General features: G+C 38.2%; 1 long non-coding RNA gene across 7 annotated transcripts; it reads left to right on the top strand.

Moving 5' to 3' along the window:
* Positions 1-21,865: 21,865 nt before the first annotated feature.
* On the top strand, positions 21,866-24,586 carry LOC121890948. 7 transcript variants are annotated; one of them, XR_006093984.1, is made up of 7 exons: positions 21,891-21,940; positions 22,099-22,185; positions 22,814-22,867; positions 23,242-23,309; positions 23,436-23,572; positions 23,997-24,077; positions 24,333-24,586. It is a non-coding gene; the product is annotated as an uncharacterized LOC121890948 (long non-coding RNA). The 7 variants fall into 7 exon arrangements; XR_006093988.1 differs by lacking the exons at positions 21,891-21,940; positions 22,099-22,185 and adding an exon at positions 21,866-21,884; XR_006093983.1 differs by lacking the exon at positions 22,099-22,185 and having other exon boundaries at positions 21,887-21,940.
* The last annotated feature ends 1,790 nt before the right edge of the window (positions 24,587-26,376 follow it).

Here is a 26,376-nt window from a genome sequence, read left to right as displayed (position 1 = left end):
GGATTCATTTAGGCTGACATATTCTTCATGACACAGCCAGGTTTCAGTAAGACAAAATAAATCAATATGATGATCTGAGATGAAATCGTTTACTAATACGGCTTTAGATGACAGAGATCTAATGTCCAAGAGTCCACATTTTATTCTCTTATTTTGTTGTACTATTGCAGTAGTGATTTTAATTTTTATTAGAATTTTATGAATGAATCCTCTGCTGTTTACTTTGGATTTAATTGATTTATGTGGTCGGGGGACAGACACAGTCTCTATGTGGTTTTGGGTGGGTGACTGCTCTAATGGAAGCGCAGAGAAGCATGTAGGACTGCAGCTCTGCCTCCTGGTCTCAACTCTGGGTTGTCATGGTTTTGGTCTACTAATAAACTCAGCCATATTTCTAGATATGAGAGCAGCTCCATCCAAAGTGGGATGAATGACGTCACTCCTAATCAGACCAAGTCTTCCCCAGAAAGTCTGCCAATTATCTATGAAGCCCACATCGTTTGCTGGACACCACCTTGACAGCCACCGGTTGAATTGTGACATGCGGCTATACATGTCATCACTGGTCAGGTTTAGCAGGGGCCCAGAGAAAACTACAGAGTTCGACATTGTTTTTGCATATATACACACCGACTCAACATTAATTTTAGTTACCTCCAATTGGCGTAATTGAGAGTCGTTCCTGCCGATGTGAATAACAATCATCCCATATTTACGTTTATCCTTAGCCAGCAGTTTTAAATTTGATTCTATGTCACGCACTCTGGCCCCAGGAATACATTTGACTATGGCTTCTGGTGTTGCTAACTTCACGTTTCTGACTATGGTGCTGCCAATGATCAGAGTTGGTTTCTCAGCAAGTTTGTTGCTGAGTGGGGAGAACCTGTTATAAACATGAACTGATTGGTGGTGAACCATGGGCTTCTGCTTAGGGCTATACTTCCTTTGGACAGTCACCCAGCCACCCTGGCTTCCTGGCTGCTCAGGAACTACCAGGGGAGTGGCGAGCTACACTAGGTCGGCCTGCACCGGATACTGGGGGCTGGCTAACTACATTAGCTACTGATTGGTTTTCCATGGTGAGGAGTGCGCTTTGAATTCACTAAGCTTCTCCTCCAACACTGCAAATAAACTACATTTATTACATGTACTGTTTTCACTAAAGGAGGCAGAGGAATAACTCAACATTTGACACACCGAGCAAGAGAGAGCAGGAGAGCAAGAGGGAGAGAGAGAAGCCATCGCTAACTCTTTTGCTAGGTTTAGCTGCTAAGCTAACTGCTGAGCTAAAGATAACTAACAACTGTGGGATTTAGCGAGAAAAGTCGGTAAAAGAAGGAGAGAGCTAAGTTTTTGAGCAGAACTGGTGTAGGTTTAAATATACAGCAGGTATTTATGCACAGTAGTGGCAAATATAGCAAAGTCAACTGAGCTGGGAGCAGCAAAAACACTATCAGTAACCACAGTCGGCAACCGGAAATGACACAATACACTCACCGTAGCACGTCAGCACCCAATTACCCAACATACACTGCACGATAGTTTTTCCATGAATAACTTATTACTACATTCAGAGATTAATATAATCACCATTAACAAACAAGCTGTCACTGAGACCTGTAATCATGCATTTTACATTTTGTATCATCGTGTAGGTGTTAAGGTAGCACTGGTCTCTAGTAGCACAATGGAACAATGTTTTTTATGAGAGGGTCTCTGTTTTGTTTGTTCTTCTGCATGCGCATGAGGACACCAATGATGCAATACACATTCCTACCCATGGATGTCACACTTTTCCATCTGCAGGAGGGCATAACATACCATGCAGCAATACAGAAAAAAGGCAGGGAACACTGCTAGCAAGTATGTAAACTATGTGAGCTTCAAAATTTTTGAAACATTGCTTTGCAATGTTTTTTGAGGAAAAAAAATGCATTCAATGCATTTGTTAGACTTCAGGGAATTATGCCTTTCTGAAGATGCACGTAAATGTCTCTGTGAACCTTTCAAATCTCAACAACACATTGTGTGGACTTGCATGTCAAACCAGTTGATTGATTGATTGACCTCATGTTGAGAGGCAGGTCCAAAACAGAGATAACAATAAATGTAAACATTAGTGGTGTGCCCTAATTCAAATACAGTATTCTAAAAATAGTGGGGGTTTTTTATGTATGTTTGTTTCATACAAATATTTTAAAACTTATTTGTTTCCGGGGAGAAAAAAAAAACATGTCAAATACCAGCACGCAGGTCAGTTACATCGCTATCTCAGTCTCTCTCCTCTGCTCTGCTGTTACATCTATTAGCAGGTCTCAACAAGGGGAGTCACATCCACCTGCAACATGACACACATTTCCTAATTTGGACATCACTCTCGGTGGGGGTGTTCCCCAGAGATAAAGCTGAGCTACTGACACAAGCAAAGTGCTTACAAGGGACTCTCCATAACCTGTTGTTCCCCTTCTCCTTTCCACAAAGGTAGGTTGTAAAAAATAAGTAATAAATGAAGAGTGCAAAGCAATAATGGCCTTTGAAGTAGCTCCCTACACATTACATGCTGTGCTGTCTCTGTGTTATGGGTATATAAATACGTAGAGGTCTGTCTGCGATGAGGCGATGAGTAAAGTTTTAGCTCAGTAGTCAGTGCAGTCATCTATGATCTGGGAGACTGAAGCTCAAGACCCAGTGTGGGGACCTCCTTTGTAAGGTAGTTTATTCATGAGCACTTATCGTAACACTTTAATTTTCTAAAATTAAAAGCGCAATAAAAACAAAAACAGGATTTTTAAGCCTCTTTCCACTTTTATTCGAATACAAATACAAATACAAATAATTTTGCTGCCTCAACAAATATAGATACAAGTCCAAATACTGGGCTCTCTGCACATCCCTAGTAAACATACTACATACAAGTATAAAAGGACACGCTAATATCCTGCGACCAGCGACCAATGCCAGCGACACCTGTGCATGGGCAATTACGGCTTTTTTTAAATTGGTGAAATATTAAATAGAAAGTGTCATGTATGCATCATATACAAAGATTATGACAGACAAAGAGTAGGAAAAAATAATAGAACAACATATAACAGTTGAAGTGGTCAGGAGGGTCAGGTTAATTATCTGGAATGCCATCAAAAGAAGTTTCTGAGTTTTATTGTCTATGTAATTTTCCTATATGAGTGTTTGTATGTGTTTTCTATTTCATGCTCCTAATTCCAGCATAACATTAAATGTAAACAGAATTTTTGGTTGTTTAGAAGAAAACATCACAGGGCATCTTTAACCACCCAAACATGTTATAAATAACATGTTTCAACTGATAATTTCCACCTGTACATAAGCAGATGCAATGGCAGTTTCAGGGTTAAGTCTAACAAGTCAAAGGCTGGTGGAAAGAAAAATGTCTTTGGTAAAGCCAAAGACTGTCCACCAGAAAGACCTTAGCATTGATTTGTTCAGCTTCTGCAGCTGCAAGTTTCACTTTCTCTAAAGTAGACACTATGTTTAATGAGTTCTGTTTTGTTGAGCTACTCACTGGTGAATGCTCCTGAGATTGCCTGATGATGGTGATGAAGGTTTGATGATTATGAATCAATATACCATGCAACAAAAAATGAACTACTTTACTTTTTGTTACCTTGAAATTAGTACTATTACTATTTCCAAGGTAACAAAGAAAATACATATTCTATGCTATATTCTACATTCAGTTCACAGTTGAAAACTATTACGCTCTTGGCATGTTCCACCTGGATCAAATACCGTCAAAAACCACCTGTGAGGCTACCTCCTGTATTCTTGGGATTTTCCTGTTAAAGTAGCTAGTAGATAATCCCTTCAATAGATGCTGCTCCCTTCAACATATACAAAAATATAAAAGGTGCTGACGGCTTGAAACAACATACATTTTTCAGATTCTTATGGTTGTGCGTATAATGACTTTCCTCCCTCACAAGCAAAGGAGAAAGTTGTGTGATGTCATGGCATTGCAAAGTATCTTATGGAGAGCCTGTCCTCTCAAGAAAAATGACACTATAGGTTGTAAATTCAGTCGCCTAAAACAACCTATAGTTACGTTTGAGTGACAGACACCATCTAGTGGCCATAGTAATTATTACCCAGGGAAGTGACTCAGTTTAGATGATGTCAATATAAGATGACTTCCTTATAAGACAGAGATGTGTTGGGTGGATGGATAGATAGTCATTTAGATGGCAAAAAGTGACAAAAGCTGCAGGAGACCACTGTTTGATTCCCTTTTCCAACCACGACTGTCATGTTTTCAATTGCAAGCTGGGACATTTTTTAAAAAAACATAATGTGGTGTTTACTATTGCCATGATGGCAATGGTTGCCACCTTTCGCCATGTTTCAACTGATCTTTTTAACCCAAACCATGATCTTTTCCTAACTCTAATCAAGTGGTTTTTGTGCCTTAACCCAACCAGACCTTAACCACAGTGTTATCACACCATAAAACATAATTATTTTTTAACTGTGATTTTAAATGGTTTTGGAAAGTGACATATTACGGTCTATTTAATTTGGAGGACTTTTTGAGACAGATTGTGGTTCACATCCTCTTTCTTACCAGCACTTGATGTTGGTTTCTTTAAACCATAACTATGATCTTTCTCCTAACCTTAACCAAATGTTAACCAGAGGTGTCATTTGTGTTTGCAATAGTATTTTGTCACTGTTCCATTGTTTATACTAATTAAATATAAGGAACGTGACATACACTAATGAAAAATAACAATAAATGTCAGGCAGAACCTGCTCTTTATCAGAACTGTTTGGTCTGCTCAGTCTTTTTTTTATCAGGTTCATACACATTTTCAAACAAAACCAGGGTCCCTCTCAACATACATAAGGACTAATAACATCCACATCATATTTCTGACAGTTGATTGGTGGTTCTCAGGATCAGTGCCAGCCAAACAGATGAAAGGATTTGGTGGATGATGGTTTGTTGCTGATTGTGCAACTGGATGGCTTCCCTTGTAGTGAATCTATCGCAAATCTAAGCCTCTGGCACACATGTCACTGCACACTGTTTGCTCATTAGCAGTTGTCACTTAATTCTGCTTCCTGTACTCCACTGCTGATTGGCTGAAGGCTCCTCTGTAACCTGGGATGTATGGTTTCTGTGTCTAAGGCTAGATTATCTGTAACTAGGCTGGTGCTGTGGTAAATAAGAGGTAAAATTTGTTACTTTACACAAGGCCTGAACTCTTGTGCTGGTTTACTGTAACAATTTGACAACCATGCAGCTTTGCAGCCACTGTAGCATATTTGTGATTTTTTTCATCACTGTAAAGTCCAGGCTCAGCACATACTGTTACTTGACTGTGTAGCAGCTGTGATTGAATACTAATAAAATGGCTTATGAAAAGAAGAAATTAATATCACTGTTTCCCAAAGACCATAAAGCAGGTGTCCTCTGCCAGGATTTCTGATTTCTACAGTATTTGAATCCCAGTCAAGTGTGATTTATCTGAACCAGAGGCTGTTTGGATTTGATCCAGTTGTCTGTCACAAGCTCTGGCTGCTGATAAGTACATCCAGTTGTAGGGCATTGATTTATTCATGGTGTTTCCTTTAAATATTCACATTGTGGCAATCCATGGAGACATGCATTCTGTCTCCAGCGCAATAGATGAGGTGATATACAGCCAAAAGAAAAGGACCAAGGACAATTAATTATTAAATTAGTCAAAAATAATCAGCAATATGTCTCAGGCCTCTGAAGAGCACAAGCATCAGCTCTAGAAGGCGTGTCACTGATATGATGGGTGCACATAAACACTAAAACAGTACAGGGGTCATCAGCTGCTCAGGTCAGTGTTTAGGAGCAGGAACTTGACCTCTAGCTAACTCATGTGTTTCAAGAGTCACCTCCTCTGCAGTGCATTTGAAATCTGAAGACTTGTAGTTACAAAACCTAACCTCTTCCTCAACACATCTGCTCTAAAGTTAAGCTTGTTTGGCTGTGGATATTGGGAGACATGTAGGCAGTGTTTGTGATAGGCTGAGCTGCTAGGTTGTGGAGTCTTATTTTGCCATGATATGAGGTCTACATTAAATTCATAGTTGAAAAATATTACTCTCTATGCATCTTCCACCTGGATCAGTTACAGGTAAAAACACCTGTGTGGTTACATTGTGTATTAGGCTTTGGGACCCCAGTAGCCCAATGGTTAAAGTGCATATCAGATAAACACAATGTCCTCTATTTGATTCAGCTGGTGGCAGTTTTTGGATGTCACTACCTTTCCTTTACAATGTCAACCATCAAATAAGGGCTTGGGGCAGATAGCCACATGTAGGGTGTGGTATTTTCATGAGAGCTGTTGACAATAACAAAAATAAAGAATGAAGATAGTATTATATTATAAATTCAGTATATAACAGATTTTTAAGGTTCAAGAGCATGTATGTACATTTCATTTTTAGATGACTTATTTATTCAGGGTTCACTATAAATATTACAATAGCAAAAAGTTGCTACAACAGTGCAATGTGTGGGGACTTGCAGAACCTAAGTAATCACTGCTGCAGTTGTTTAGACCTGACATTTCAGTATTTCGACTGTGCAGGGATGATAATAAGTGTGTGGATCTTTTTGTTTATCTCCATTTATGTGATTTTGTATTTTTATGTTTTTAGGAGGGTATTTACAAAGAAGACACATACATGCTCACTCTCTGCTTGGACTTATCTGTCACAGTAGGTTCAATTGTGATAAACTGTGTAAATATTTCCCAACTGTGTGCCTTGCCCTACAAGCTATATGCCATTTCCAAAAAATGTGTTGGGAGTTTGGGAATAAAAACAAATTTCCATAGTCAACTGATGTGCAACAACCATGTATGTAATTGTTGTGTGAGTTTGTGTTTTTATATAAGGCAAACCAATAATCTCTACATTGTTATTACCACCAAAACAACACTTGGGGACTTTGGAAAACTCTATCACCACATTTAATTTCAGACAATATAAACATATAGTCAAAATATAAGATGAGCAGATATTTGCTTAAGTCACTTTAGTTTTTATTCATGTGAACGCACCACTTTAACATGCATTTGTAAAATATTGTAGTTGTGGTTGTTGTTGTACATTATTGTGTAATTTGGATACATGTCATGTAATAATTCAATTCAATTCAATTCAATTTTATTTATATAGCGTCAAATCACAACAAAAGTCATCTCAGGGCACTTTTCACATGGATTAGGTCTAGACCATTAAAGGAACTTTAAAGGAGCATCCTTTAAAAGCCATCCAGGAGCATCTTTTAAAGGTCATAGTAAAATAGGGAGACAGTCATCACATTGTTGTTCTAACTCAATATCTTGTTTTAGTGCAGTGATTCCCAATCATTCATCATTGGTGGGGAAAGAGTTAAAATGGAGCAGTGGCTATCAGATGGCAAAAGGAAAGCTGTTAATGGAGAATCAACCTCGACAAGCAAGTCATGACAAGATCAAAGCGAATCTGTGAAAACAAAAAGAAGGATAGAAACTACTCAACTGAGTACCTATTCCTGGCATTTACAAGTGTGGGACTAGAAGACAATCCCCTGCCTGTCTGTGTGCTATGCTCGTAGGTGCTAGTAAATGAGGCCCTGAAACCATGCAAGCTGTGCCGCCATCTAGACACTAAACATGGACAATATTCATCGAAGCATAAGCAATATTCATCAAGAATTTTTTTAAAACAAGCTGAGAGACTATCTGAGCCATAGGAAAGTAATTGAATCCACGTGTGTCACTGGGAGTGAAAACACCAAGGCATTGGAGATGTCCTACTGAGTAGCAAAACTAATTGCAAAAATCGGGAAGCCACACACCATTGGTGAGGATTTGATTTTACCTGTTGCCAAAGAGATGGTTGGAGTGATAATTGGGAAGAAAGCAGCTAAACAACTTAACTTGATTTCTTTTCTGATAACAATAAAGTGCCATATTGATGATATGTCTGAAGATATATTGAAGCAGCTAATGAGCAGAATACCAGCAAACCATTTCTATGCTCTCAAGATTCAATTCAATTCAATTCAATTTTATTTATATAGTGCCAAACCACAACAAAAGTCATCTTAGGGCACTTTTCACATAGAGCAGGTCTACACTGTACTCTTTAATTTACAGAGACCCAACAATTCCCCAATGAGCAAGCACTTGGTGACAGCGGCAAGGAATCCTGCAAGATGAGAAAGCACGAAAAACTCTGGGGAAGAAGCCAAGTTAGTAACATGCAATAATGGTACATGAATGCATACAGATGGAAAGGAGGAAGAGGAGAGAGGAGCTCAGTGCATCATGGGAAGTTCCCTGGCAGTCTAGGCCTATAGCAGCATAACTAAGGGCTGATCCAAGGCGAGCCTGGCCAGCCCTAACTATAAGCTTTATCAAAAAGGAAAGTTTTAAGCCTACTCTTAAACATAGAGAGAGTGTCTGCCCCCCAGACCGAATCTGGAAGATGGTTCCACAGGAGAGGAGCCTGATAGCTGAAGGCTCTGCCTCCCATTCTACTTTTAAAGACTGTAGGAACCACCAGTAAGCCTGCATTCTGGGAGCGCAGTGTTCTGGTTGGGTAATAGGGTACTGTGAGCTCTTCAAGATATGATGGTGCCTGACCATTGAGGGCTTTGTAAGTTAGGAGAAGGATTTTAAATTCTATTTTAGATTTTACAGGAAGCCAATGTAGTGAAGCTAAAATGGGAGAAATATGATCTCTTTTTCTAGTTTTTGTCAGTACACATGCAGCAGCATTCTGGACCAGCTGGAGTGTCTTTAGAGACTTGTTAGGGCAGCCTGATAATAATGAATTGCAGTAATCCAGCCTAGAAGTAACAAATGCATGGACTAATATTTTTCTGCATCTTTTTGAGATTTGTTTTATGTGGGAGTTGAAGGACATATCCTTATTAAAGATAACTCCCAGATTCCTTACGGTGGTGCTGGAGGCCAGGGCAATGCCATCTAGAGTAGCTATATCATTAGATAATGTGTTTCTAAGGTGTTTAGGGCCAAGGACAATGACTTCAGTTTTGTCTGAGTTTAGTAGCAGAAAATTGCATGTCATCCAGGTCTTTATGTCCTTAAGGCATGCTTGGAGTTTGTTTAACTGATTGGTTTCATCAGGCTTCATTGATAAATATAATTGGGTATCATCTGCATAACAATGAAAATTTATGGAGTGTTTCCTAATAATATTACCTAAAGGAAGCATATATAAGGTGAATAGCATTGGTCCAAGCACAGAACCTTGTGGAACTCCATGTCTAACTTTTGCGTGCATGGATGATTCATCATTAATGTGTACAAACTGAAATTGATCTGATAAATAGTATTTAAACCAGTTAAATGCGATTCCTCTAATGCCAATTAAATGTTCCAGTCTCTGTAATAGGATGTGATGGTCAATCGTGTCAAATGCAGCACTAAGATCTAACAGGACAAGTACTGAGAGAAGTCCTTTGTCTGGTGCAGTTAGGAGATCATTTGTAACTTTCACCACTGCTGTCTCTGTGCTATGATGCGCTCTAAATCCGGACTGAAAATCCTCAAATAAACTATTTTTATGTAGAAAGTCACATAACTGATTAGCAGCTGCTTTCTCAGGGATCTTAGAGAGAAAGGGAAGATTAGATATGGGTCTATACTTGGCTAAAATTCCTGTAGGGTTCTTAAGAAGAGGTTTAATTACAGCTACTTTAAAGGACTGTGGTACATAGCCTGTTACTAAAGACAGATTGATCATATCTTCTAAAAAACTGCTAACTAAGAGTAAGACTTCTTTAAGCAGCCTAGTTGGGATGGGGTGTAAGAGACAGGTTGATGGTTTAGATGAAGGTCATCAGGAAGGATTCAGGAAGGTCAACTAGAGAAAAACATTCTAAATATATATCTGGTTTTACAGCTGTTTCTAAGGTTCCTGTGTGTGGGGAGCCTGTTGAGGACAGGAGGTGTTGAATTTTGTCTCTAATAGTTAGAATTTTATCATTAAAGAAGCTCATGAAGTCGTTACTACTAAGAGCTATAGGAATACATGGATGAATAGAGTTATGACTTGTTGTCAGCCTGGCCAAAGTGCTGAAAAAGAACCTAGGGCTGTTTTTATTCTCCTCTATTAATGATTGGTAATAAACGGCTCTGGCATTACAGAGGGCCCTATATATTTTGAGACTATCTTGCCAGACTAAGCGAGATTCTTCTAGTTTGGTGGAATGCCAAATCCTTTCAAATTTTTGCGATGTTTGCTTTAATTTGTGAGTTTGGGAGTTATACCATGGAGCCCACCTCTTAAGTTTTATTATCTTCCTTTTTAAAGGGGCGATGGAATTGAGTATTATTTGCAATTAGCCTGCGGCACTATCAACAAGATTATCAATTTGGGAGGGACTAAAATTAGCATAAGAGTCCTCTGTAGTATTGAGACATGGCACTGAATTCAATACTGATGGAATTGCTTCATTATATTTAGGTACAGCATTATCAGATAGACATCTAGTGAAGACATTTTTGTCTACTGGCATGTAATCCAGTAATTGGAATTCAAAAGTTATTAAGTTATCGTCTGATAAAATAGGATTTTGTGGAAAAACTATTAAATGCCCAATCTCGATGCCATAAGTCAGAACAAGGTCGAGGGTGTGGTTAAGACAGTGAGTGGGTTTATTTACACTTTGAGAGAAGCCAGTTGAGTCTAATAATGAGATATATGCAGTGCTAAGACTATTATTATGGACATCCACATGAATATTGAAATTGCCTACTATAATTACTTTATCTCTACTAAGGACTAAGTTTGATAAAAACTCTGAGAATTCAGATAAAAATTAAGAGCACAGGCCAGGAGGACAGTACACTATAAAAAATAGACTCGATGTGAGTATTACTATGACTGGGGGGAGTGGATTCATTTAGGCTGACATACTCTTCATGACGTGACATTTCAGTAAAGCAAAATAAATTAATATGATAATCTGAGATTAGATCATTTACTAATACGGCTTTAGATGATAGCGATCTAATGTTTATGAGTCCACATTTAATTCTCCTATTTCGTTGTGCTATTGCAGTGTTGGTATTATTTTTTATTAGATTTTTATGAATAATTCCTCTTTTGTTTATTTTAGATTTAATTGATTTAAGTGGTCGGGGGACAGACACAGTCTCTGTTTGGTTTTGGGTGGGTAACTGCTCTAATGGAAGCGCAGAGAAGTGTGTAGGACTGCAGCTCTGCCTCCTGGTCTCAACTATGGGTTGTCATGGTTTTGGTCTACTAATAAACTCAGCCATATTTCTAGATATGAGAGCAGCTCCATCCAAAGCGGGATGTATGACGTCACTCTTAATCTCCTAATCAGACCAAGTCTTTCCCAGAAAGTCTGCCATTTGTCTATGAAGCCCATATCATTTGCTGGACACTATCTCAACAGCCAGCAGTTGAATGATGACATGCGGCTATACATGTCATCACTGGTCAGATTTGGCAGGGGCCCAGAGAAAACTATGGAGTCTGACATTGTCTGTGCATATGTACACATCGACTCAACATTAATTTTAGTGACCTCCAACTGGCGTAATTGGGAGTCATTCCTGCCAACATGAATAACAATCATACCATATTCACGTTTACCCTTAGCCAGCAGTTTTAAATTTGATTCAGTGTTGCCCACTCTGGCCCCAGGAATACATTTGACTATGGCTGCAGGTATGGCTAACTTCACATATCTCACTATAGAGCTGCCAATAATCAGAGTTGGTTTCTCAGAGGGTGTGTCACTGAGTGGGCAGAACCTGTTAGAAACGTGAACTGGTTGGTGATGAACCATGGGTTTCTGCTTAGGGCTATGCTTCCTTCTGACAGTCACCCAGCCACCCTGGCTTACTGGCTGCTCGAGAACTACTGGGGGAGTAGGAGCTATGCTAGATCGGCCCACACCAGCTACTCTGGGCTGGCTAACTATGTTAGCTAATGGTTGGTTTTCTATGGTGCAGAGCTGCACTTCAAATTCACTGAGCCTCGCCTCCAACACTGTAAATAAACTACATTTATTACATGTACCATTATCCCTAAAGGAGGCAGAGGAATAGCTAAGCAAATGACACACTGAGGGAGCGGGAGAGCAAGAGGGAGAGAGAGAAGCCATCACTAACTACTTATCTAAGTTAGCTGCTAAGCTAACTGCTGAGCTAAAATAACTAACAACTGTGGGATTAGCGAGAAAAGTCACTAAAAGAAGGAGAGAGCTAAGAGTGCTTGAGTAGAACTAGAATAAGTTTAAATATACAGTGGGTATTTATCTACGATAATGAGGAATATAGCAGAATTAGCTGAGTTGAGAGCAGCAAAAACGCTGCAAAAAGATTTATGAGCTTGTCAAACTTGCTTGCTTTTGTTAAACATGAATATGACGGAAAAATACATAAATATTTTCTATTTTGCAAACCTTTACCCTCACATACTACAGTGGAAACTTTTTGAAACTCTGAATGCATTCATGGTTTCCATTTAAATAGATTGGACAACATGTCTGGGACTAAGCACTGATGGAGCTCAGGCCATGGTGGGGAAACTCACTGGAGTTGTTAAAAGGGTCAAAGATGTGGCTCCGCAGGTTACAGCTGTCCACTGCAGTGTCCACAGAGAGGGACTGGCCACAAAGTTGATTTTGGATGTGAGAACAGTCAGTTTCATCAAAATTTGTCCATTGCAATCACACCTGTTTACAATATTATGCACAGAGATAGTAAGGTGCTCACTCAAATTTTTGAACTGCGTGACAAAGTCAGGACATTTTTATGGACTCCCAGTTTGAACTGTGGATTCTATGACTGAAGTGGCTTTGAAAGTTGGCATATTTGGCTGACATTTTTGGCTTCTTAATGGACCCAATCTATCCTTCCAAGGGAAAGCAGTGACAATGTTTCATGTTCACAGTAAGACAGAAGCCACAATAAGGAAACTCAAGCTGTGGGACAGAAGAGTGGTTCAGAATAACTACGAGTCCTTTGACAATTTGTGTGAATTGCTCAACAAAGAGGATAGGCAGATCCTGAACTCGGTGGCAGGTGCCATCAGAGAGCACCTGAAAATCCTGAGGAGGCAGCTCCAGGAATACTTCCCTGTGCTCAGTAAGCAATACAGTTCAGTACAGAATCCATTTGCCCCCCATAATAAGGATGCCACCGGATGTCTCAGTTCGAGGGAGCAGGACAGCTTTGTGGGGTTATCTTGTGATACTGCTTTGAAACTGATCTTTACACAGAAGCACTTGGTACATTTCTGGATGCATGTTTACTTGGAATATACTGATCTTTACAATACTTTCTGATGCCTTTTGCTACCACTTCTTCGTGTGAACCTGGATTTTCAGCAATTGTGGCATTAAAGACAAAGTACAGGAATAAAATGGATGTTGGGCCTGATCTCAGCTAAAGCTGACATTCATTCAGCCAGACATCAAGACTTTCACATCTGCTATGCAGCAACTTCATCCTTCTCATTAGATGAGTTGCAGGTGACACAGTGTAACATTACCCAATTTGTGATTCATATCCAGTGTTTGGAGGTAAACTGTGGGTGATCTCACAGAGAATGGAGTAAATCTTGTCAGTTTACGGACTTGTGACAGTGAGCACTTTGTTTTGTGACACTAAATGCCTCAAAATATTACACAGCAATGAGCCCAGCTGTGAAGGATTGCAGTAACTGCATCTGAATGCATGTGTTGAAAGATATGCAAGTGTTGGCCTAATTTAATGTGACTATGTTATTCAGCAAAGCACAAATAGTGGGTTTTTTACGGTTTTCGGGAAGAAAAAAAACATGTCAAATTCCAGTCCATAGGTCGCAGGTCAGTCTCTCTCCTCTGCTCCACTGTTACATCTATCAGCAGGTCTCAACAAGGGGAGTCACATCAACCTGCTACATGACGCACATTTCCTAATTTGGACATCACTCCCAGAGTTGGGGGTGTTCCCCAGAGATAAAGCTGATCTACTGACACAAGCGAAGTGCTCCCAAGGGACTCTCCATAACGTATTGTTCCCCTTCTCCTTTCCACAAAGTTAGGTTGTAAAAAATGGACAATAAATGAAGAATGCAAAGCAATAATCGCCTTTGAAGTTCTTCCCTACACGTTACATGGTGTATTAAGGTTGTATAAATAGGTAGAGGTCTTTAGCTCAGTAGTCAGCACAGTCATCTATGATCTGGGAGACTGAAGCTCAAGATCCGGTGTGGGGACCTCCTTTGTAAGGTAGTTTATTCATTAACACTTACTGTAACACTTAAAAATTAAAAGCATAATAAAAACAAAAACAGGATTTTCAAGCCTCTTTCCACTTTTATTCGAATACAAATGCACATATATAATTTTGCTGCTTCCACAAATACAAATACAGATGCAAATACAAATGCTGGGCCCTCTGCACATCCCTAATAAGCATTTTATTATCCAGTGTCAAACAGTCAGAATACTGGCTTAACAATTCACTATTTGCACTTAATTTCTTACATTTGTTGCTTTACAAATCATTGTGTCATTACAAACGTTGTAAATCATTACAATCATGTGTATGTGGATGGATTATTAATATGCACTGCATTGCCTATGACCCACGTTCACATAGAATTGTTCTGTTTATGAAATAAAAAATACATAGGGAAATACTTCATCTCGGTGTCATGTGTTGATCAGATTTGATTAAAGGGTTGGGTGGGCCAAAGAAGATTTTCAGATTTCAAATTGGGCTGCAGCATTCTTAAGTTTGGGAATGGCTGTTTTAGTGCATCAATCTGAAGGCAAAACTAATGGAATTCTGTGGAGCAGACTGTCTGGCATATTCTGATCACTAGAAAATTGCAGTATTGACCAAATGTCAGCTATAGAGCAAAGCAATGATTGAATAAAAAAGGATACATAATCGAAGCTGAGGAGTCTGCCAGGGCTGACTGCAGCCAAACTCCTAACAACACCCTGGGTAATTCTGAAAATCATTAGCACACATGTACACACACGCATGCACACACTAACATATCACTGTTTATATTATTACTTTTGTTTTTGAACTATATATACATATAAATCTTAGCCAAATAAAGTAAGGAAATGTGACACTGGACATAGTCTTTTTTTTTTTTAACAATCCAAACTATTAATCTGATAATAACAGATTACCTTTGGTTTCAATCAGTTAAATACTAGTACAACAAACAAACAAACAAACAAAAACAAACAAAAAAAAGAAATACTCCAAGAATCCACAAACAAATGTCTGGTGTGTAAATACTAAACCAATAATTTTTTGATTGGGATGCAACAAGTATTTTGGCTTTGGAGATTTGTTTACAAATCTAAATACAAGTATTTAGAAAACAAGTATTCATTATTCTTTAGTTTCCTAAGCAGTTCCTGACTTACTGCCTCATGTTCCAGCCTAGCGGGTAGCTCCCAGTCTTAAAAGTGAAGTCAGTGCGGAAGTGCCTTAAACTTGCTAATGGCCAGCAGGGGGCAACTCCACTGGCTCCAAAAAGAAATCTATGAGAAAATAACTACTTCTCGTTTAATTTATTACCTTTGTAAACATTTTCATAATGAGTTTATTCTCAATCGCTAGTTTCAAGTCTTCTTCAGTACAGCGTGATGTTCATTTTGTATGTATATTATGGTCCATTTAGAGTGATATAAACGATAAAGCAATTTATGCTTTAAGGCATGCCTACCTTGTGATTGACAAGTCGCTACCACAGCAACAACATGATTATGTAACATAACCATGGTGTAAACCCAGATTCACAGAGTATAGGCATAGCTGTCACTATTGCACAGTGTGTTTTCAGTTCATGAAAGTGAATTGTAACATTTTGGTAGCCTAAAAAAGTCTTGTTCAGTGTTTGGTTGTACTAATAGACCCTCTAAGGAGTCAGCTGTTCACTTTTTCTAGTAAGTACATTTTGTTTTAATGGTTTTAAGCCTGTTTTTCACCAGAGAAAAGTAGCATTAGCATTATCACAGTTAACCGTAGACTATAAATGCACTGTGCTAACCAAGCTAGGAGCAAGCACTAAGGTCAGCTCCCCCCCTCTTGTCCAAATATGGTCACTTCTGGCTCCAAAATTGACAACACACCTATGTCAGATGCACGCCCGTCTACAAACCAATCAATGTCAAGTACTGGGAGACACAGCCCACGCAGGTGATGACGACAAGACCTAGGTATGTCATGTAAAGTTCTTTAGTGTGCTTGCATAATTGCAATGTGAAACCAAAACTAACCAGATCAAATGTATAGAATGTAATAAAAACAACCTTGGTTCAGACTTTCAGGTGTGAAAAGGCCCTTAGAATATCAAAAATGAAGCCCAAGAGCACTCATTCAATACAAGTGTTGAATGAGGGACTGAGTTACAGAAGCTAGTGAAACCTTTAGAGGCCAGACAGGAAGTCTCTGTTGCTTTTTATCAATTTGACTATCAAGTTGTACTTACGTTGCTTTATCATTACTTGATAAGCAATGGGTATAAATAAAAATAAAAAAGTGTTATTAAATTGATTGGTTACATTTGCATTATTTTATTTTACATTTAGCATTAATATAATAAATAATATATAATAATAATAATATAGGTCTTGACAATCAAGCAGATTATTCAGGTGACAAACATACAGGCTTTGGATAGTATTCTCATTTGAAATGTGGATAGCATGGCCCCATCTGTTTCACACAGGCCCTCAGAGCAACCCTCAGTATCACACACTATTTGATGGGAACAATACTTGCCTAATGGACCTACAAGAGCTCATTTGTTTGAAGCAGTTATTCCAAGGCAACTACTTTTGTGAAGTTTCCCTTCAGACAAAGATTATTTGCTCCTTGCCTTACAGAATAACTAAAGGGCATCTGAAGACATCCCATTTCTTTGCAGTTGTGCTGCTACCAATAAAGAAAGAAAAGGTAAAACTCTGGGAAAAGCTATCTGCCGAGACTGTGTGTATGCAAAGGTGGAGGGGATCAATCAATCAGCTCGTAATGTGGGAAAACAATCTCAAAAATGAAAGAAAAGCAAGCCTGAGCCAGCAGTGGGCTTCCTTTTGGTGGCCCAAGCCTTCACATCAAAATGGAGATTGAAATGCGCCCAAAACTGTGACAACATGGTTATATGTCCTCCTTCCTCAACAGGGGCATAATTACAGATGACCTAGCTCCATATAATACATCCTGACATGGGGCTCATCGTTCAGATTTGCCACATCCAGCAGTTTTCCCATACAAAGGAGTCCAATTATCCTGCCTACTTTCTCACAGCCCTTTTCAACCATACAGTCACATTTAGTTTGGAGACTCTGCCAACATCTCGACGTATACGTCAGCAGCCGCGGCACAGTCAAGGCAACAATGATAGCTAAATGCCTATTAGATGTGTCACCCACAGTATCACTAAAATAAATTCTCATTCAAAGACAGACAGCTACAGTGTGTTGACAACTGACATCTGACATGTAAGGACATTAAATATCAAATTCTCCTTTTTATCAGTCAACTATTTTGGATTTCCAAACCTGCTGGATTCTCTCACTCATCCTCCCCCACACTGATCAGTGGAGTGCATTTGAAAACAGCCCTTAGCCAAGCTGAAAGGAGCCTAAGACGGGGGAAAATATCAAAATGGCTACAGAAGATGACAGGCCCAATGTGTTACGAAGCCTGGATCTCTCAGCCTTATCCTTTGTGATTCCCTTCCTTTTTTCCAGCATATCAATCCCCCCAATGGATAAGAGTGAAAAGAGACAGCTCTTCCTGTTTCTCCTGTCTCTATTAGCTCCCTGGTGGATCTGCCTGATGTGAAGTGACTCCAGCTATAATCTCTTGCTAAGTTTGTATGTTGTACAACTTGGCATGATTTAACTCAACTTCTCACACTCTTTTCTTAGACTTTTGTCCCCAGTCAAGCTGTGGTGCAGTGGCACACATGCATCAGACAATGAAGAAGCGCTGCAATATTGCAGCCTCACACACACACACACGCATGCACACACACACACACACAAACACACAGACTCAGTAATGCTATCAACAGTATAAGAGTGGCTGCACATTCATGCTGCTTATCCAGGCTGAATCCAGTTGGGAAATCATTCCCTAACAGGTTCCTTTCATAAGCCTGTACATGAGGCCATAAAATGATGGTACCATGCTCTTGGTACCATGACACTTCCACTCGCCTTATTATGTATTTGTCTATATGTCTGTGTAACTGTGTGATTGTATTTGTTTGCATGTGTGGGTTCTGCTTTGATGGAAGTTACATAGTTTGAATAATTTCTCATTTAAAGTAGAACTGGTCTGTCTTACAGTAATTGTAAATGCAAAGCCTATAAGCATAAAACATACCCACAAATGACAATGGCTGGTTTACTGACTGTAAACATATGGCATGGTCACTGGGTTCACAATTTTTCAAGTCTTAAAACGGCGCTCTGGTGCCCAAATTATTGCACACGTTTTTCTTGCTGTAGTCATCCCATTAGAAGATCCCTTCATAATGCACTTACAATGTAAGTGATGGGGGACAAAATGCACAGTCCTCCCTCTGTGCAAAAATGTATTTTAAAGTTTATCTGAAGCTAATATGAAGCTTCAGCTGTCCAAATGAGTCAAATCAAGTAGATATCTTTCAACATTACAGTCTTTTTAGTGCCAAAGTCCCTCTTTTTGTTACTATACTTCCACTGCAGCTCAACAGGGAAACACTGTCCCAGGAATTTGATGCTAAAAAGACTGTAAATGTGTCAGATATCCACTTGATATGACTAACCCAGACTGATGAAGCTTCATATAAGCTTCAGATCAACTTCTGCATTAAATGCATAAATGCATTTTTGCACAAAATGACTGTGTGGATATACTGTGGATTTTGGCCCCCATCACTTACAATTGAAAGCACATTTGAAGGATCTTTTAATAGCCAGTATGAACAGGAGGAATGATTACAGCGAGGAAAACCTCTTTCACTGTTCATCTGACTGACTTTCACTGGAAACCTGACTGTTTTTTTAAGACACACTTGAAAAATTGTGAACCCATCATTTAATATTCTAGTTTAAAAAGATTCAAATGATACTTTTTTTTATCAGTTTTTAAACACTGAAGATACCTAAGCCTTTAGATTAAAACCATCACTGTGCTAAATAGTTGATTCACAAGTTTGATAACAGTGGAATTAGTAGCTGGAGCTAATGGATTAAAAAGATAGGGATATTGAGCTGTATAGGTAGAACCTCTATAGGCTACTGATGTCATAAACTGTTATCGCATTGAAACATGTTATGTAAATGTGCTTAGTAAAATGTTTTAGATCAGATTTGAGTTCACCATAGCCCTGTTAAAATCCAGCAGTAATCCTGTTTAGATTATTTATGCTGTAGCACAGTAAAATTTCACAGGATCTGACATCATGTTAAAAATGAAGACTCTCTCCCCTCTCGAAATTGGCTAATTTAGGCTATTTAGTTTCTTAACAGGCATTTCTTGTTATTTATCTGCTGAGATATATGCCGACACTGATAAAGCTCTGATAAGCGGAAATTGAAATTCAAAATATTAGCTATGCCAATGTATCTCTTGGGCTCTATTTTGAAGAAATATTTTCCATGTGGTGTTTTAACAGTGAACCTTATGTATTTTAAACACATTCATTCATGAAATTAGTAACATTCCTATAATATCAAAAATCATCTCCTCTCTGATACTCAACACTGAAATTTGACGATCAAATTTTATTTAACTATTTAACAGGATGACTTGAAATGTTTAATGCCAGAACAAGATACATGTGATTCCAATTGGAGATGGATGTCAGAGTGTGACTGATCATATTTGGTTGTGATAGCAAGCAATTTCAACTAATAAAAATTGTGAGAAATTGTTTTTAATTTCCACCAAATTTTCAAAATAGAATATTTCAACTGCCTGTAAATATGTTTGTGTCACATGGTTTCAGTTGTTGTAAACATAATATGATTATTGCTGGACCAGAAATCAGTGTTACAGCATTTTAGTATGGCCTACTATTAGGCTTTCTGCATCAGGGTCTAATCAGTCAAACTCCATCAGTGGCTGGTCATTGAATTCAAAGGCCTGTTTTCAGTCTTTTAGCACCCTTTCAATCCCTGAATTGCTCACCATCACTGTAGATCAGAAATGTTAGAAATGTCCAGCTTGTTTTATCATGTCACTGATATCAAACAACAGGTTCTGAGAAGAAGAGTGACAGAGCCTGCAGCCACTGTGAAATGAAATGATTAGCCATCTTAATTAGCTGTCGTGTTTGGCCCTGGCCCTCTCTGCATAATGGAAAGTTGTGCTTGGAGGATCAATAAGGAGAAAAACAGCAGCCACCCACAAACCTCTTAAACAACCATTCCTCTACTTGGAAGCTGAAAAAATGCAAAGGTGGGCAGGCCATTTAGGGTAGAGGACACTGTGTGCCCTCTCTATTGGCATCTGCTCAGCTCATTATTCATCCAGGGAATAGGTGTTACACTTTTTGCTTTTCACATCAACAATTGTCAAACTCAGCACCTCTGACCTCTTCTGTGTATCCATATTAAAGGAAAACATGCTACAATGTTTAACTGGATAACGTAGGAATAACCACTGTGGTCCTTCAGTTTCTCCAAACACTGAAATCCATTCCAGTCCAGATCTTTTAATAGCTCTTTTCCACTGTGGGAACTCGTGAGACTTTTGGCTTGCTTGTGCACTCTTGTGCATTAACAATGTACAAGAGTAGTTGTACAGTGGACACTTCTAAAAATGTCATTGTAGTCATATTGTTGTATGCTTCCTTACACACAGAGTAAATGATAGTGTGAGGAAATATACGTCATGGGTAATTGGATATATAAATTGTACATTGTACATTTTTGTGACAAGTTTAAGTTTTCTAGTCAGTTAATATTTGTGGGATGACACCTTTATTTTGAAGGATTTGGCCCTCAAGTCCACTTGCAGCAGGCAGGCTGGGATGGAAAGTAACTCAGTACAAGTACTGTACTTAAGTACAATTTTGAGTATATACTTTACTAGAGTATTTACATTTGATGCTACTTTATACTTCCACTCCACTACATTAGTTAGTTACTTTTCAGATGAAAATCTGATACATTGGATAATGTTCAAATGATCCAATTATTCACCAAAAATCAAAGATTAGAGAAAAAGTCCAAAAAGTAAAAAAAAAAAAATAGATTTGCGTATCAGAACTTTGCTTTTTCTTCTTTCCTCTCCCATTAATCATCTCATGACCCCTCAGATTTATCTGGTGATCCTTTGAAGCAGCCTGACCCCTAGGTTAGACTGTACTCTAGACCTGCTATATGTGAAAAGTGCCCTGAGATAGCTTTTGTTATGATTCTGCACTATATAAATAAAATGACGTGAACTGAATTGAATTAGGTTGGGAACCACTGGATGAAACTAGCTAACTGTAAATAAAGTAGTTCAAACTAGCTGCACCTCCAGCAGCTGTAACCACAACATGCTGCTTACACACAGATGCTTCAGTATTTATAATCTAACGATGTCATATATAAGAATATTTTGCTGCTACTACTTATTTACTTTTACTTAAGTACACTTAAAAAAAGGAGACTGTTATCTGTTGGATTTATCTAAATATCTTTAATGCATTTAACATAATTGTTTCATGTTCCGAGGCAAAATGTAACAGTATTGTGTTGAAACTACATTTTATGCAGAGAGAGTGCATGAACTTGTTTAGCTCGTGTTAGGATAAAGTGAATCAATTATGTGTCAATATAATTTTCTCGCGATATCCCGCGCAATGCATTTGAGGTAAGAGAGACTGGCTTTGTCATGTCCACGGTCACGCCATTACTCAGCTCAGCTTGGTAAATATGGATTGCTGGAATAAATTTGAATATTAGCCAATGCGTAACCATATGTTGGTGACTTCCAACACAAAAACAACATAAGTTAATGAACTGCCATGAGGTTATTTGCTCTTGCACTGTTTAATTGCCGTGTCTACTACGTTTCCTCGGTGAAGATTTCCAAGCAGACGCCATTAACTTACTGGTAACATTACCTAACTTAATGCAGCGCTGTTCATCTCTGTGCGCATTTCTTTGCATTGGTAAGTTGACCGACCGTAATAGTGAGATAATACAGAAAGAGTTTGTGTTAAATTATTTGTGTTAACATCACAAATATTTAGTTGAAATGACATCAGTTAACTTGATAGGGTGTGGCCGCTGGCAACGTGCGTTGATTTGTACTAACTTCATCTGCTAAGTTAGCATTTGTTAGCAAAAATAGTTAATGTAGCATTAGCTTTGATCAACGAGGAGTGCGGGTGCTTTGCTGCGGTTTGACAGTCGGAGGATTATTTTATTGGGCTTGTGCCGTTAAAGGTAGGCTATCGAGTTATTTTTCTAGTGTTGAACATTTAGGACATAGATTGCTAGAGTGTTTTTAGCGTTAGGCTGCGGTCACACTAGCAGAAGAAACTTTGAGTGCCCGCGTGAATTAAAAGGTAACGTTAACCGTTACAGAAGGCTCTGGCTACTAAGCTACCAGGTCCCAGTAAAGAAGATAGGCTCATAAACCATTTGATATTTAACAATTTTGTGAATATTCGAAAATTGTGACGCAACCCTAGTTTATACAGTGTTTTTATTATATGTCACTTTTGTTTTGTGAGTCACAGTTTTGAATTGTAGAAATGTTTGATTTTAATGTTGTCACTCTTGTTGCTGCTGCAGATTGCTGTTAGACATTCATAACGTTAGCGCTGCTGCTGTGGCTCAAGTTCTATGGTGAGTATGTATCTTTTCTCAAATTAACAGGATTAGAAGTGTCCACACCCAAAGTTATATTTGAAAGAAAATAACACTATACAAATGTAGTGATTTGTATTTAGTGCAGCTGATAATGAGCCACTCTACTGTAGAACTATATAGCAGCCTTACACTCCACTATTATATGAATGTATAAGAGAGCATTGGTGTCATTTACATTTTCAGATGCAGAAATATATATTGGCTATTTGCTGCTCTTCTATGAAAAGATTGGAATCAGCCATCAAAAAACATAATTACTTCACACTGTACACATTCAGTATTTTTTGTGTTTAGAGAAATACAGTTTTACATTATAGAAGTGTTTTTTTATGCTGCTCTTTTGGCTCCAGATTGACAAGCAAACTTAGTCTGTCCATATCAACTGGAGTCAGCACTTTCACTATGTGCTGTTTTTGGGGTGAGAAAATAATTTTTTTAATTTGCTCTGTTATTGGCACGCATATATAATTTTAATTTAACCCTGTCCCACTCTGTTATCGCCATTGTCTGTCATACCTTTAGAAATGATTTCATGTTGTTTCAGATAAATGCATGACAATGCCTCTACAGTCAAGGTTTCTATCACAGCTTGACCTACACTTTGCAAGTCTGCTGAGGGTGTTTGCGAAGTGATAAGGGCAGCAGAGCAAAAAGCTTAAAGACATGGCTGCTAAGATGAAGGTAAGACCCTTTTAACTATTTAACTATAAATTGCATATGCATTGCATTAGGTCAGTAAAAGATTTGTAAGTATCCATTACAGTGGTCAATTTTCCCATAATTCAACAGCTCCATACCACTGAAAGGACCAAGAAGATTTATAATGCAACCATACTGTCCCACTATGAGAAATTGGTGTGATTGTTTTTTTTTTTTTGTTTGTTTTGTTCTAAATCACATCCACTAGTGCAGGATGAAGTCACTATTAAAGATGCATTGTTATCTATAATGTAAATGTGAATGAGTTAATTTCAGTTGGACTAAGGACCTGAAATGTCCAAAACAAGGATGCACCTGAACCTAAAATACAACTTTGCCCACATTCTTCCCTGCTATTGACAATTTGAGTTAAAATGTTGCTATGTTCTTTGTTCTAATCCTTGAGGATGACATTGATGCTGGCATCATAAAAGGACTCTGCATCTACCTCAACGAGGATCCTGATGATCTGGTGCAGAAGTACATGGTGAGTGTGTGCAAAAGTAAGCGGTGCCTTTGCCATGTTTTAAAAAAATAAGTTTGTTAAAACATGTAAAAAATAATAATAATAATAAGGGGCCTAAATTATAATAACTTCTTTTTTTTGCATTTCTTAGTCCTGAGGTAATGGTTGAAATAATCTGTGTGGCATAAAATTGCCATCTTAATGAGGTTGAGAGAAAAAAAAAAAAAAACAAATAAATGAACCTATCCTTTAAGACATTCTTTTCCTTTCACCAAGACATGACTGAGGCCAACACACTAAGTCGCCAGAGAGACTCCCAGCAGTGACTATTCTGATGTTGGAGTAATCATTGAGGGCGTGGTGGTGCTTCGCGATCTGCAGAATGTGGCCCTTGCATCTGCCATGCTGTTCGGACTTTTTTATACCTTAAATATGACGTATCCATCAAAGCTCTGCTACACCTTCGAAGTTCTTCAAAAGGTAATAATGGACTTGGATGAAGCTGAACTATCAAGAAGGGCCCAAAGCCTGAAAACTAAAATGCACCAGTGAGAAGAGCTCACTGCTTTTGTTTTGGCCCACCGCTCCTGGAAAAGTCCTGTATAAGAAACCTATAGCTCCTTTTGACCGAGTGGTGTGGCTTGTTCTCTTACTTCCAATATTGATGTCTTACAGTTGTCACTGTCAAGTTATTTGCACATTTTATTGTTAATATTCAATTAGCTGTTTTACAGTTGTAATTGCTGTGCGGTTCTGTGCATATTTGACATTACTATTTTATATAGTCATATGATATATTTTTGAATAGTCTTTATCGTTGCATGGCGCTTTTTAAGGTGCACTTGTTCAGTGTATTTCTTGTTCAGGGATGTGTGTGAACTGTATGCAGACTCCTATAAATCAGGGAAAAGGAGGAGGGGAGGTAGGGGGTCCCTTGTAACACCATTTTTGCTGCTTTCACACTGTTTATGTAATCACACTGCTTTCATACTGTTTGAACTCTGATAGATACACAAGGCAGTTTGGTAATGTAGAAATTGGTGTCACTAGGTTGATCTGCAGTGAAGTGCCTTCTCTTGCTTAAAATATGACATTTTATATGTGACATTTGAACCTGCCACATTTAAAGCTGGGACACCTGCTGTTCTTCTAGGAATAAAGGTTTTGAAACAAAACTGTTTCATCATTGGAGGAAAAAGTGGGTAATGTTGAGAATGATCAAGAAAAAGTTCATTGACAAGTATTATACACCAAGAAAATAATTGTTTGCTGAAATTTTAATTGTAATTTATTGTTTCTTTAGTGTTTTATATTTACATTAAATTATATTAAAATTTGTAAATTTAATTTAATCTTAAATATTTAATATAATAATAACAATAATAATAAAATAAATATTAAGTGATCAAACAGTGTTGGAATAAAAAAGATTTGAATGTGTTGGAATAAAGTGATCAAATTGTGTATAAGTAAAATGACCACAGTGTTTAATTTACTTTATTCCATCAAATTTCAATAACTTTGTATCAACACAAAGTACTTGTGTTGATTGAACATAAACAGTTTGTGTTGATATAACAATTCTGTAAGTTCCTGCCAAAGCAAACAATCTGTGTGCAACCAATGTCCACTATTGAATTGAGTCTTTTTTTTCAGTGTAGGATTTTTCATGCAGGACTTTTACAATATTTTTACATTGCTGTATTCGTACTTTTACTTAAGTAAAGGATCTGATTACTTCCACCACTGCTGGCAGGGCACAAGAAAAAAAAATCTATTTTGCAACATAATGTTTTGCAAAATAACAAAAGTTTTGGCAAGACAACTCAAAAGTAGGTCTTTATTGTTACCAATCTAAAATATTTTCCTGCACGTTCTGTCTATGGCTCTGTACAAAACACCATGGAAAATCAACAATGCATTATTTTTCATACATTATATTAGACTGCCACACTATGATAACTAGCACTCTCAAGAACTTTGTCATTTAATGGCTGCTTCAAATTAAAGTGTTGTCATGTTATTACGCTGATACCAATTTTCCCCATTTCTATATTTATTATTTTCTACACTACCTACTGCATCTAGCTCTTGCACTTGCAGCGCTAGTTCAAGTGTTGTGCCTATACCAAACACACAACTCAGTTTTGGCGGACGAAACCACTGAGTGAGCTGTCCCTGGCTTGCTCTGGCTTGTTCTGCGTGGTGATGTTCTGCTTGACTGTGGCTCAGCTGTGCTTCCCTTCAGGGGGGCTCATTTGTAAGACTCCCTCCCTGCGCTGCTTCCCTGCACTACTCTAAAGCAAGGACTACTTGCTTA

The sequence above is a fragment of the Thunnus maccoyii genome, chromosome 23 (genome assembly GCF_910596095.1).
Source record: "Thunnus maccoyii chromosome 23, fThuMac1.1, whole genome shotgun sequence".
Lineage (NCBI taxonomy): Eukaryota > Metazoa > Chordata > Actinopteri > Scombriformes > Scombridae > Thunnus > Thunnus maccoyii.
Note: the sequence above shows the minus strand (reverse complement) of the source record. Positions and strands in the feature narration are given on the sequence as shown.